Source organism: Ochotona princeps, chromosome 12, assembly GCF_030435755.1.
Source record: "Ochotona princeps isolate mOchPri1 chromosome 12, mOchPri1.hap1, whole genome shotgun sequence".
Lineage (NCBI taxonomy): Eukaryota > Metazoa > Chordata > Mammalia > Lagomorpha > Ochotonidae > Ochotona > Ochotona princeps.
Window position 1 is genome coordinate 9490483 of NC_080843.1, and position 13474 is coordinate 9503956.

The following is a 13474-nucleotide window of genomic DNA, read 5'->3' on the forward strand; positions in this document are numbered from 1 at the left end:
AGACAGGGAGGACACCAATGAGATGCCACCTCTGGAAGCTGGCATGGGCTACGATGCTGTTTTTCTTCTTTATGATGGCGTATACCACCCTTTCAACTGGAGAAAAAATGACTTTTCTAATAAGAAACAAGAGGGTTGTTTTTGTTTTTGTTTTGCTTTTTTAAGATTTTGTTTTTATTGGGAAAGCAGATATATAGAGGAGAGATAGAAAGATCTTCTGTCTGCTGATTCATTCCCCAAGTAGCCACAATGGCTGGAATTGAACCTATCCAAAGCCAGGAGCTAGGAACTTCTTCCAGGTCTCCCACACTGGGTGCAGGGTCCCAAGGCTTTCAGCCATCACCTACTGCTTTCCCAGGCCACAAGCAGGGAGCTGGATGGGAAGTGGAACAGCTGGGACATGAACCGGCGCCCATGCAGGACTTAGTATGTGCAACGTGAGGATTTAGCTATTGAGCCATCACAGCAGGCCTGAGAAGCAGGAGTTGTAAAACTCACTTTCTGGCACAGCTGGTTATGCTGCTGCCTGCAATCGTGGCATCCCATATGAATGCCAGTTTGAGTCCTGGCTATTCCCCTTCTGATCCAGCTCCCTACTAAAGCATCTGGGAAAGCAGCTGAAGATGGCCCAAGGGCTTCGTCCCTTGCCACACATGTGGGAGACATGGACGAAACTCCTGGCTTCAGCCTGGCCCATCCCTGGTGATTACAGCTGTCCGGGGAGTGAACCAGTGATTGGGAGTGCAGAGAGAAGACAGGGCGTGAGTGCTGGCTAGTGATACCCCAGACTCAGCCCCTGTGCTGTGGTTTGGGTGCAATTTATGTACCCAGATTTCACATGTCAGCTCGGGGCCCCAGGGTGCTGATACGGGCAATGAGGAAAACCCCTGCGGCAGGAGGTGATGGCGGCCCTCCGGCCATGTGGAGCACTGCCCTTGGAGGGGATGGCCAGGGTCCTGGGGTGAGCACGTTGTACTAACAGCCTGAGTCTGATCCTCCCACACATGCTCTGTTGCTACTGTGAGGCCCTCACCCGAGCCCGTGCTGTGCGTCCCCAATACCTTAGTTCCGCTCCTGGGGCCCCCGGATGTGCCGCTTGTATTGTCATCCACAACATGTGAAGCCCACAACACAGCAGAACAAGGTGGCTACACACTCACAAGGTGGGCACCTCCAGCTCCCCTGCCTGCAACGTGAGTTGGTGACCACCCTTAAGCCCAGTGTGTAGGAGGTGGGAGGTGGTATCCCCCCACAGATGTAAAGTCCAGCCTGAGTTTCCAGAACTTTCTCTAGAGGCAGCAGGAGTGGGTCGCACAGCCATTGGAGGTCAGGTCAGCGGCAGTGGGCTCCTGACCTTTCTCCTGTTCTCTGGGCATAGCCACTTCAGGAGTGAAATGGATTTTAAACTTCAAGATGGGCGCCAAGAATTTCTAGCACAAGGTGGGCCTTGTTAACACTTCTCTTTTTGTTAGGTATGTTTGTAAGAAAACCTGGTAGAAAAGACCACGGGGTTCCTGGACCTTCTTTTCTCAAACATCAAAAACCCACTAACCCTCCAACTGGCCAGCCCTACTTGGGACCTGCTTGGGTTCCTGCGTTAGATCTACCTCAGCTGACCTGAGCTCGCTTCCGGTTCAGCAAGCAGAAGTCACCCAGAACCTGACACTTGCTCTGCAGGCCCGAGGCCTTTGTAACCCGTGGCTCTTGGTGGTCCTGACAGAATGTGGGGACCCCCTCACGCCCTCTCCCTGTGGCCCTGGGGAACCCACTGCCAATCCACCAAGTGACATCACTGGACTGCAACCACAGGCAGTGGCGCCATGTGTTGCTGCCAGCCAGAGGCCCAAGTGGAAGATGTTGAGAGGGACGGTTGGTTCCTCCTAAGGTCTGTGACCTTGACCTGCAATGGGTCTCCCCCACGTGTGGGGGTTCTAACGACCTCTTCTCATTAGGACACCTGTTGGGTTGGGTTCGCACCTACTCTGGTGGCCTCATGGTTACCTTAAACTCCCGCTTGAAGTCTCTCTCGCCAGACAACCACATTCTGTAGGATTTGGGGATGGGTTAGGCTTCAACCTGTTTATTCAGCCCAAAGCATGGTCTGCGGTAACAGAGGAAGCTGTAGACCCAGCTTGGTCCTTCCTGCCACCCATCGGGAGCTCAGGGAGGGTGTCCTGGGGGAATGGTCCCTGCCTGGCACCTGCTCTACCCCGAGGTTCTCCTTCCAGCTCCGGTCGGGCTCTCAGGATAAGAATCCCCAGCTGATGCGCACTAGGTTGGCAGCTTGGCCACAGGCCTCACCCGCTGTAGAATGCCATCCTCTTAGTTGTCAGTCAGCACTTGGGATGCTCTGAGGATACGGATAGTGAAGCTTCATGGAGAAGAAGTTCCTGGGGCCACAGGACCTCACAGACAGTGCTAGCTGGAGAAGGTGCTGGGTGGCTAGCTCTCCTTCCCCTGGCCCACTCCGTTGTCTTGTGGGCCAACTTCCTACCGCGGGTTTCTCTCTGTGGGGAGCAACCTATGTTCACATGGGTGTGTGTTTGCTTTCTCACAATCTGAGTAAAATGTATGCTATATATGCCAGCACTAAGGATGCCTCTCCTAATGGAATAAAAGTTGAATCCCACTTGCCTCACAGCACAGGCAGCTCCCTCAGACACCTGCAGGCCTGGGAACAGGCAGTCAAGCCCACCTGAAGGTAGCCCAGGTATTAGCATGCAGCTGGAGTTAGGGAGGGGCATCCGGAATTCAGAGCCAAACCAACGTGCTTCCCCGGAATTCTGGAAGTGTCCATTGCATATCTTCACCTAGCAAACATGCAGGAAGCACAGGTGCAAGACAGTCTTGGACAAGCCTGAGGGTGTAGCCCAGACCTGGGCAGGACCGAGTCCCAAGGGCAGGTGATAGACCCGGGCGGGCGGGGGGGTTCACCAACAGCCGCTTCCTGAGAAAATGCCCACCCTCTCCCGGAGAGGCGGGGATCCCCAGCCCCTTGTGCAGTGGGCTCCAGGGTGGTTTTCTGTTTCATTCCCCACCCCCACCCCAGGCCTGGGGGGAAATCTCTGCTTTCTAGTTCTCTGATCTCCAAACTGAGACGCACAAGAGCGAGGAGGGATTTTTCTGGTCAAAGGAAAGTCCTGTGTGTCCCTCTTCTGTGCTCCTTTACAGATCCTGAAAAAACCAGCTCAAATATCACTTTCCCGGAGAGCCCCTGCCCCGCCCCTAAGGCTCTGCCAAGCTTCCCCTTCCCCAGCGGTTCTTTTGCTTCCTCAGCTGCTGCCTCCAGGGTCCCTCGGTCCCCGAGTTCCTCTGGCCGGGGCCTCTGCCTTGGTCTCTCATCTCTGGATCTGCTGTAAGAATGTTGACGACCCTGTCCTCCCTCAGCCTGAACCCTGGAACCAGCATGGCCTCACACACCCCAATCCGCAGGACGCTGCCTTGGTGGGATTTCAAGCAGCAGTGGCACAGAGCCTGCTTGGGGCAACAGCATCCACCAAAGTGGAGATTTAGAACATCTGTCCTTGCGGCCGTCAGTACAGAGAAAACCCTGCTTCTGCTCAGCCAGAGGCCAGGGGAGATCCAAGTCATTTTTCTCTCAGTTAAGTTCCTAGACACCCGAGTTCTATTCCCAGGGTCCTCACACGCTGGACTAGAATGGTGGTGACGTTTTCCAAGTTAGTCTGTCCCCCCTTTGCCAGAGGCAGTCCGGTGCACTCACTATAGCATACCCTGCCATTAGGTGCCACGGTGCACCTGCAGGCTGTCTTCCAGCCCCAGCTGGAGCTGAGCTCCTTCCAGGGCTCGCCCCCATTGTTGCACAGCCACCTCAGTTGGAAGGGACTCCTGGCCCAAACCACATGGATGCCCCAGGTCAGGGTTTGACCATGATGTCTTTTTCCTGTGCCTGGTCACTACCACATGTCCAGCTGGCCCCCTTCCCTTCTTCCTCTAGTTCTTCCCTTTTCATCCTGCAGCTGGTTGGCACCGCCCAGCCCCACTCTGCCAGCTCCTCAGCCCAACACGGGTCTTTCAAGCTGTCCTGCCGAGCTGTTTGACACAGGATTCCTTCCACACACAACCAGAACAACCCCCTCGCCCTCCGGTTCATTTTGATGCATTTGGGGCACAGCAATGATACGCACAGGCAATGTGTATCATTAAAAAAACAAAACAAAACAAACAAACAAAATCCCTGTATGGGTTGCAGCATCTTTTCAACCAAAATGAACTTTTAAGTATGTTTTCGGTGAACTTTAGGAACTACCTTGTATTCGTAAGAATTTCCTTGAACTTTTTACTGGACACGAAGTTGGCACTTAGCCTGTGTGTGAGCGAGGCCCGCAAGGGAAATGAAGCATTTGAGGCCGAGTTGGCCCTTGGATGCAGTGCCGCGTCTCGCAGCGCCAAGTCCTGCCCAGATCCCGTAACTTTACAGGGCTCTCAGCTTTCCCCCAAGGAAGCACCCCAGCAGAATCCTCTCTGCCAAGCGCCAAAGGGGCTATGGGTGGTAACGCTCAGGGAGGAATTTCACCTATTGCAAACTCAGCCAACCCTTTGGTGGAGGTGGGAGGGGGCGGGGAACTAGAGCCCATTCCCTTCTCAGCTCCAGTCTGAATACAGATGACGCTCTCAGTCTGTCCTGAGCCGCCCACTGACCCACATCACCTTGTTGCCCCCAGTCTGAGTGGCAGGACGCCTTCAGGTCATGTCTGCAGAAGGGCCACTCTGCTCTGACTCATGCTCAATGCTACTCCCACTGGAGAGCGTGAGCTGGGATGGGGGCAGACCAGACTAGACAGGGCTACAACACCTGTGTGCTTCATGTGGTCTAGATCAGGGAAAAGCCAGGCTGGGCTGATTATTCCTACTGGTGCAAGCATAAATCAGAGTGGGTGAGGGTTGTTTGGGCTTAGCCGCAGCATCAGCTGGCAGAAGCTGGCACTGGGGGATAATTCTGTCAAGTTAAACCACAGAACCACCTGGAGAGTGCATAATCTGGGAGTGGGAGTGGCCTGGGAGGGAAATAGTGGGCTCCCCTCTCGTGGGTTACCACCCCCACGGGAAGGCAGGAAAACTAGGACAGGGGCTGGGGTGGCTAGATAGACACCCAACAACATCTGTGAGGGCTGCATAGTTGAACTGGTTAGATGGAACAAGGCTTTAATACCCATTGACATGTATGAGAACAGAAGGGGATGTGGGACAGACTGGACTAGTCTGCTGCACACACTGGCAAACCAAGTTAGGGGGCAGGCCTGGTGGGGGTTATTGTGGACCGCTCCAACTAGGCTGCAGCCCACACTGGTTTATGCGCGGGCCGAGTATCTGTTGAGCAGAACCAGGCTGGACTGCAACACCCGTTGGTTCCAGTGGAAGACAGGGATGGAAACAGAACCAACCCAGCGATCACAACCACCAGCTGATCAGGGCAATGGACTGTGTCAGGCCCTGTGCTAGTACATACAAGAATCTGGTCTGGGAACATCTCAGACAAAGTTTCTTTGGGGATCCCCCCAATTGAGCTTCCGGATTCAGAACCCTAACCATGAAAAGACAGAGGACAGAACAAGTCAATCAACCATCTCAGCTACATGTTGGCAGTGAAAAACTGGGCAAATGGAGACTCTATGATGGACTATGTCAATCAGTGGATTCTTCAACAATCTCGTCATGCTTGGAGTGGCGAGGTTGGCAGCAATTCATAACTAGTGAACTATCAAAACCACTTGAGCAAGTATCTCAGAGCATGATCCACATCCAGAACCTGGGGTGGGTGGGAGACTGGGCGGGGCTTCTCCCTTAAAATCCCCTTTTACATCAGATATATGAAGGAAACAATACGGAACTAATTGTCTAACCCCCCCAAAAGAAGATTTATTTGTTTTTATTACAAAGTCAGATATACAGAGAGATGGAGAGATAGAGAGGAAGATCTTCCATCCGATGATTCACTCCCTAAGTGAGTGCAACGGCCAGTGCTGCGCGGATCCGGAGCCAGGATCCAGGAGCCAGGAACCTCCCCCAGGTCTCCCACGTGGGTGCAGGGTCCCTAGGCTTTGGGCCGTCCTCGACTGCTTTCCCAGGCCACAAGCAGGGAGCTGAATGGGAAGTGGAGCTGCCAGGATTAGAACTGGCGCCCATATGGGATGCTGGCACGTTCAAGGTGAGGACTTTAGCCACCAGGCCACACCTCTGGGCCCAATGCCATTCAACCTTGATGCTTACCACCCCTCTCTGTCTCATGCCTGGGGTGGGAGGATAATCCTTACACAAAGACCAGAGCCTCTATCCCACCATCTCTGTTAACACTGCTACACAGGGTCAAGGGGTCTTGAAGGACCTCACTGCTCTGGGATTTTCCTCACTGATGGGCCCTGTTGGAGGGGAGGGGGAGGTGTGGGCAGGGACGTCTCCCTGGCTGACATGGTGGCTTCCTTCCCCCCCTCCCCTCCCCTTCCCTTCCCTTCCCCTCTCTTCCCTTTTTCTTTCTTTCTTTCTTCCTTTCTTTCTTTCTTTCTCTCTTTCTTTCTTTCTTTCTTTCTTTCTTTCTTTCTTTCTTTTTCTTTCTTTCTTTCTTTCTTTTTTTCTGGATTTATTCTTTTTACAGATTGGCAGGGAGAAGGAGAGACAGAAAAGATCTTTCCACCCACTGGGTCACTCTCCAAATGGCCACCAGGGCCAGGGCTAAACCCATCCAAAGCCAGAAGTTTCTTCTGAGTCTCTCACATGGGTTTAGAGTTCCAAGGTTTTAGGACATCCTTTGCTGCGTTCCCAGGCCATAAGCAGGAAGCTGGATGGGAAATGGGGCAGATGAGACATGAACTGGTGTCCATATGGGATGCCAGCACTTGCCTTCAGAGGATTAGCCAATTGAGCCATTGTACTGACCTCAGTGATGGCTTCTTTCTTCTCATCACTGGCCCTGCATACCCGGGGTTAATAAGGGTTAAGAAGTGCAGCCCAGAGGCCTTGAGGAGGAGTCCTTATCAGGATTCAGGCCAAGGTCAAGTGCTTTCTCACAAAGCTTTGACCAGCCGATGCAAGGTTGAGTTGTCAGTTGGGAATCTATGGCTGTTAGTATAGACCTTGGCCTTGAGATGGATGTATCAGACCCACGCCTTCAGTAACACCCGCTTGACAGTTATCTCCACAGACAGCCAAAATCATGCAGCCACACTGAACAGTCTGTAAGACTCTTAGCAGGTCAAGGACTAATGTGGAAAGGGTGGGGGGGCTAAAAAGCCTGTGGACTGTAACATCCGCCAAGCAGAAGTCACCTCGCTCTCCAACCTTGTTATGTGCGTCCTCACCGAGACAGACTCAAGAAACAACAAAGTTGTCACTGTAGCAGATGACATGATGATATGCCTAGGAATATCATGGCGCTGTATAACAGTCTACTGTGAAAGCTTGATAAGGCGATTGGATTCAAGATTAAGATATAAAAAGCAAAGACTTTCATCCCCAATGGAGTGGCGGCTCTAAAGCGAAACAAAATAGTAAGAGCTTGTGAGGACGTGGAGTGATTGTATCCCGGGGCGCTGTTGGTGGGAATGTGAAATGGTGCAGTCACCCTGGAAAATAGTGTGGCATTTCCTCCAAAAATTCAGCCTAATATTACCATGGGATCCAGCAATTCCACTTGTGAGTACAGAGTTAAAAGCACTGGATCTGGTGCAATGACCAATGGCTAAATTCTCACCTTGCATGTGGGTAATGGTTTGTGTCCTGGCTGCCCCACTTTCCATCCAGCATCCTGTTTGTGGTTGGGGAAAGCAGCAGAGGATGGTCCAAAGTCTTGGGACCCTGTACATGCATGGGAGACCTGGAAGATGCTCCTGGCTCCTGTCTCCTGGCTCTTGGCTTTGGATTGGCTCTGGCCATTGCAGCTATTTGGGGAGTGAACCAGCAGATGGAAGAGCTTTCTCTGTCTCTCCTCTCTGCAAATTGATCTGTCTTTCCAATAAGACTAGTTAAATCTTTAAAACAAAAAGTATTGAAAGTAGGGACTTAAAAAGGTCTTTGTTTATGATAGCCAAAAGGTGGGGGCAAACCAAGAGTCCATGGACAGAGGAATGGATACACAAACTGTAATCAGTGCACATCATGGAATATCATTCACCTGTAAAAAGGAAGGGAATGGGGCCAGCATTGTGGCGTAGTGGGTAAAGTCACTGCCCGCGATGCTGGCATCCCAGGTGGGCTCTGGTTTTAGTCCTGAATGTCCCACATCTGATCTAGCTCCATTCTAATGGCCTGGAAGCAGTGGAAGATGGCCCAGTACTTGGGCTCTTAGCATCCACATGGGAGACCTAGCTGATGAAGTTCCTGGCTCCTGACTTCAGCCAGGCCCAGGCTTGTGTGTTGTAGCCACTTGGGGAGCGAACCAGCAGAAGGAAGATCTCTCTAACTCTGACTTTGAAATAAATAAATACTTTTTTTTAGAAAGGAAGGGAATCCTACCCTCTTCTACAAGAACTTGAACCCTGAGGACATGATGCTAAGTGACATAATCCATTCACCAAACGAAGAATCTCCAGGATTCACTGGGGAGTTGCCTGGGCAGCTAGAGGTTAATAGAGACACATTTCCTAGGATGACAAGAACATTCTGGAGACAGATAGAAATAAATAGTAGTCATGGTTACACAACATGGATGCATTTATTTGCAGTTTTTAGTTATTGAAAAATAGTAAATTCTATATGCATTTTACTGTCCCCCCCAAATCAATGGTTTTCTTAATCAGCAACTACAATCAAGTAGAAATTACCTGTAAGAACAACCAAGTCCACACTAAACCCAAGAATGAAGCCACTGACTGTACGGCAGTGATTAAAAGGGCACAAGAGGGCCCGGTGTGATAGCGTAGCGGCTAAAGTCCTTGCCGTGCATGCATCAGGATGCCATATGGGCACTGGTTCTAATCTCAGTGGCCCCGCTCCCCATCCAGCTCCCTGCTTGCGGCCTGGGAAAGCCGTCGAGGACGACCCAAAGCCTAGGGACCCTGCACCCACGTGGGAGACCTGGAACAAGCTCGTGGAATCTGGCTTCAGATCGGCATAGCACCAGCCATTGTGGTCAGTTAGGGAGTGAGTCAATGGAGATTTTCCTCTCTGTCTCTCCTCCTCTCTGTATATCTGCCTTCCCAATAAAAAATAATAAATCTTAAAAAAATATGGCACTGGAAAAGGCAAAGATACCAAGCAAACCTGGAAGGTAGACCCAGAATCCCCCAGCCCCTCTACTTCTTTTTTTAAATTTAATTAATTAATTAATTAATTAATAATCTTAATTAGTTACTTAGGGTACAAAGGGTCAAGGGCTACAGGAAAGTGGGTAATACAGTTGTTTTCACACTAATATCATCATTTTCCCCCTGTGTCTGCAGTCAGTGGAGAAACAAAGGGAAAAGTCCCACCCAGCCTCCCTCCCATCCCAGGTCCCCGATGTGAGGCACGCTCCGAGGGTCCTGCTCATGCAGTTTTGATAGTTCAAAAGTTCTGAATTGCTGCCAAACTCGCCGTTACAAGTGCGAAGAAACCTATTCAGAATCTAATGGCTGACATAGTCCCTTCATAGTTGGGGTTCTGAGATCAGCAGTTTAGTTGGAAGGATCTCCAAAGAAACTTCATCTGAGGTGATCCCAGACCTGATTCTTGTGTGTGCTTGCCAGTATAGGGTCTGGCACCGTCCGTCGCCTCAATCAGCTTATGCACATGCTGGTCGTTGCAATTGCTGGGTCTTTCTGTTTCCAGCCCTGTCTTCCATGTGAACCGATGGGTGTTGTAGTCCCAGCCCCTCTACTTCTAAAAATCTCCCTGAGAGGGAAAAAACAAACAAACACACAAAAGTGAGCTGGGCATGTGCACCAGGAGGTGGAGCCAAGGAGACTGAGAAGCAGCACTTGGAGAAATGGACAAGGCCAAGTGCCTGGACACTCCCCCTGGGAGGGGAGGGGGAGTGATGCACTGAGTTGGTTTTTTAGAGGAAGTTGAGCTGTGAGTCCTGACGCGACATGACCTTGAAGATACACTGGAAAGCAAGTTCTACCTTTATTCCTCAAGCATAGCCTCATTTGTTTATAAGCAGCCAAAAGCCCCTATAAATAGGGGTGCTTACGTGTAGAGGCAACTGCATGGGAAAGTGTCTAGAAGTTTATGTATCTAACCATTGTTGTGGTTTGTACCCTAGGGGACACTTTTTTTTAATGAATTAGGAAATTACAAAGGAAACTGTAGCTATGTCATGCTTGTCAATTATTTTCTTTGAAGATATATTGGAAAGAACTAGGCCTGTGGGCCCTGTGACAGCTGGCCCACCAGGGCAGGGAGGCAGGTGACTCGGGGGCTCCAATGGGACAGCCCCTCGGTGTTTACAGCAGCCCTTCTCTGTGGGGTCACCATCCGGGCACAGGACAGGAGGGATGGGAGATGCCTCAGAACACGGGGCATCTGCCTGAGGCTGCTGGAAGAAGCAGACTGTATTCTGGAAGCCAGCACAGGGCATCTCACTCTTGGGACAGCCGAGACGTTGCTTTGGGTGTCCCGGCCACACGTTGGACTCCTGGGCAGATTTCATACCAGCGACACCTAATCCACACACGGAGATTCTCAATCTGCTCTAAGAGTGGCATGGGCATCGGAACTCTCCAACATTCTCTGGGTGCTGCCTGTCCGTAGACTCAGGGGCACAAGAGAATTCTGGGTCCTATTATAACCCCATCCTTTCTCCAAAGTGCTACTCAGGCCAGTCACTTCCAATGCAAGTGACGGACATTTGAAAGCAAAGGCAAGCATTTTTCTCTTTTGGCCTAGTGGACTTCTGGTCATCATGCTAGGCCACTGAACCTTGATAAACTTTGCTGTCTAGCATGTCAGGGTCAGGACCAAGGCACTCCCTCCGACACAGGTCCTCACTGCAGCACCACTGTGTCTCACCTTGCAGGAATGCAATGCCTCACCTGTGCCAAACTCCCTCAAAATATCTTCCTCCTCCATAAAAAGCAATCCAGGTCTGGGACTGCTGGTCAGCAATGAAGAGACAGACGACCGATGACCGCCCGCTGTGACATGAACCTCAACAACTTCATGTTCAGGGGCAGGAGTGAGACGCGAAAACCCACCTGTTGTTTCATCACACTCACATGACATGTCCAGAAAGCAGCCCCAGTGGTGCCTGGGCTGGGACAGAGTCCGGAGTGACTGTGGCTAGACAAAGGGAGTCCCCAGGTGGTGTTGGTGGCTACACAATGTTTTGTTCCCTACCCACTTGACTTGCCCCAGAAAACCAAAGCTCTAAGTCAACCCAGTGGGTGCTTGCAAGTGCACCCTGGACCTACATCTGCGTGTATCCAGCACTAGTCTTGGGGGAATGGGCCATCTGGGCCTCTTCCTTGGGTCCTGGAGTGGACTGGCCTTTTACCTCCAAGCCCCTGGGGACTGGTCCAATGTGACAGTGGCCTGAGCCTGCAATGACATGCTGCTGGCTGGTGGCAGGTTCAAGGTGGCCAGGATGCCCTTTCTTGCCAGGGCTATCCTTGGGTTGAGGTTGGGGCTGGTGTGTGGGAACCGCAGGCCTTGGGGCCCTGCACTGCAGCAGAGGGTGGGGAAGTTTCTGGTGGGGGTGGGATCTGCTTGGGAACTGTCCCCTGAAAAGCCCCGCCAGGGCCCTAGTGGCCGAGCAGGGCAGGTGTCCTCAGAGCACTTCCTCCTCCCCCTGCCACCACCCCCAACCTGGGCTGCCCCCCTCCTCGCTGAGCCCCCTTCTATTTATAGTGCTTCCTCCCCAGAGCTTCCACACATGAAAAAGTGATCTTGAGACATACATGAGAAAAAATACTGAAAAATGTCAAACCGCAGGTCCTTTCCCCACTCTCCTTTAAAGTTTTAAGGTTTGCGCTATTCCTGGTTGACCCTGAGGTAGACAGGGTCAGATGGCTGACACAGGAGGGCTTCGAAGGTGCTAGGTGCTGAGTCCTTCCACCCTCCGCAGCCTGTTGGGGACAACTCAGGGGACCTACAGGATGAGATCCTTAATGTAGGGACCACAGAGCCATGGCCCCGTCTAGTCCCCCACAGACACGGTGGTATGGGAGCAGGAGTCACACGCTAGCCCTGCTCAAAGTGTGTTTTCCGCTGTGCAAATGGAATGGGGGAGCAGACCCCAGCGTTGCAAACACTTCATGACTTAGAGCGCATGCCAGTGAGACAAGTTTTACCACAATGGATGCTGGCCAGGGTGTGTTTCTTTTCTTGTTCATTTCTGATCATGACCCAGGAAAATGCTCCCCAAATCCATTCAAATGACTGGAATGGAAACTTTTATGTGTATTTCAGCACCCACAACTTTTTGTTGTTATTGTGGTTGTTTTACAAACCAATCTGAGGTGAGTGTCTCCCACGTCTCCCGTGAGAGGGAGGTCGGGATGAGTTCAGATCTGGCTCCTGACTGCAGCTCCCTGCTGACGCCCGCCCCGGGAGGCGAAGCAGAGGCTCAAGGCTCCCACCACTCACATGGGAGGTGTGGAGGGCATCCCAACTTCTGTCCGACTATTGCAGGAGTGTGAGGAGCGAGCCCGAGGATCACGGGGCTCCCCTCCTTGTGTTCCTCCCTCTGCCCTTTGCTCTCACTCTCACCCTGCCTTTCAAAAACAAACAGGGTAGAGTTTCACTCAGGAATTTAAAAAAATGCTTGATTCTATATTCACCTTTATAATTGTTCTTGAAAACATACAATCGTACTAGGCCTGGCAAGGTAGCCTAGTGGCTAAAGTCCTCACCTTGCACACACCAGGATGCCATATGGACACCGATTCTAATCCCAGCGGCTCCACTTCCCATCCAGCTCCCTGCTTGTGGCCTGGGAAAGCAGTCGAGGACGGCCCAAAGCCTTGGAACCCTGCATCTGTGTGGGAGACCTGGAAGAGGCTCCAGGCTTCTGGCTTTGGCTCAGCTCAGCTCCGGCCGTTGCAGCTGCTTGGGGAATGAATCAATGGATGGAAGATCTTCCTCTCTGTCTCTCTTCCTTTCTGTATATCTGATTTTGCAATAAAAATAAATAAATCTTAAAAAGAAACATACAATTGTTCAATCACAGAGAAGCAGTATTCGACTCAACATTGATTAGGCAACAATTATATTTTCAGTGTTTTTGTTTTTCAAAATGAAAACTGACAGTGTTCTCTCTCTTTCCTTCTAAGTAGTCAGTCTTAGTTTCTGAGCATTGTATCACATCAAGTGTGAAAGACCACTGGCCTGGCAATCCCGACCAGGCAGGTCCATAGGCAAGTGGTTTCTGCAAAGCACACATAGGGGGCACAGCCCCACCGAGCCAAGCTCAGCTGTGTCTCAGAAGGAGCGTGAATGAGCAAGTCCTGGCTCATGCACACAAGGGAGCATTACCCAGCAGTGAGGCAGAGCATGCTACCAGTGCTACCAGTCACTACATGGAGCAGGTGCACCTACCCAGGGC